Below are 1514 nucleotides of genomic sequence, written 5' to 3'. Positions count from 1 at the left end.
CTTAGCTCGTTACTGTTAGGATAGATTGTTAGTTGGCTGTTTGGCAAACTAAGTCTGTTTTGTAAGCAAAGGTCCATAAAATAGTAACTAGAAGTCATCTTGGTATTCCGGAGTGCTACAGTGTAGTTGGTGCATTGGCAGATGAATTGTTGCTAACAGATAAGGAGAAGATAAAGCTAGGCACGTGAAGATCTTGATCCCTTATTTGAATTTGTACTTGATCTGATTTCCTAAGGATATTCGGTTCTAGAAATCAGGAAAGATAAACCGGAGGATTTGGAATTCAAATTTAAAAGCAGATTATGCTAATCTCATCGGAGAGAATCTTGGTGAAAAAGATAAGAGGTTTGTGTTTGAATAAGATTCGGTGAGCCATTTGAAAGTGTAGATAAAAGGCTTCAGTTGAGAAAACAGTAGGTGACTTTGAACGTATAAAATTTTCCAAAGTGTGTGCTGTTGAGAGAAGATAGAACTTGTTGAAAAGTTCTGCACCATGTTCAGAGATGAAAGTATGAACAACTGAAGGGAGTTCAGGAGTTGAAAGTGAAGACGTGTGGTACACGCTAAACAGAGTCATTGTGCGATTTCATCACAGTGGTGTCATAGTCTAGGAGGGAGTCTTTGAGTGAATAAGTCTGTCAGTGTTGTAATTCTTAAAGTATAGTGAAACTGTTTACTGTCTGGGCGTGGCCCTGCAGAGTAGGTGTGCGCACTGAATTGCGATACCATATTACGTGTCTATTTAATTTCTGCGCTATTATTCTTCGTTGGTTAAGTTGATAAGTATAATAGTGTTCCAAATAGTGTTCCAACATCATCTGGAACATCAAACGTAACATCAGATCTAACAGTTACCAACAATCAAATTGAGAAGACCCATAAGTTAGCCAATGACAAAGGCAATTATTGGAGGATTTTCACGGTCTAAGATCACTAGACATGTCATGAACCCTGGCCGGAGTCAGGAGACCGAGGCTGATATGTGCGAAGGGGTCGAAGGATGGACCTCGATCGAAGGATGAGACTGAGATGGATCTGACGGAGAACTCCAACGCATCGAGACCGAAGCGGACTGAGATTGAAGTTAAAGCATGAATGATTCGTGTTAAGAAGAGGATCCTGAGGCAGTGACACACGTCCCGCCTCCCTCTGATTACTGCGACCAACCTAAATATGATGCATGTAAAGTAAATAACATAATTGAAAGTGACATTTCCTGAATTAGGAAGCTTCCGAGAGCCTTCCGAAGAAGGAAAGTCTTGGAAGAAACCCTAAAGGGAAAGGAATGATGATGTTTCATGATTAGAATTGATCATGAATATACTTCTGATCATGACAATCATCGTAAAAATAGAAAACGATGAAGATTGAAAAGGGGACTTTTCAAAAATGAGGAGACCTTCTGAGACCCTTTCGACTCTCTCTAATCCGAATTTCTTCTCTTTTGACTTGAATATTGGAGTGTCTTCTGCAAAACAACTCCCGACATCCCCCAGTAAAGGAGTGATCGGAAG

Source organism: Morus notabilis, unplaced genomic scaffold (genome assembly GCF_000414095.1).
Source record: "Morus notabilis unplaced genomic scaffold, ASM41409v2 Scaffold100, whole genome shotgun sequence".
In the NCBI taxonomy this organism is placed as follows: Eukaryota; Viridiplantae; Streptophyta; class Magnoliopsida; order Rosales; family Moraceae; genus Morus; species Morus notabilis.
The sequence above is the reverse complement of the archived record's forward strand: the minus strand, read 5'-3'. Positions refer to the sequence as shown.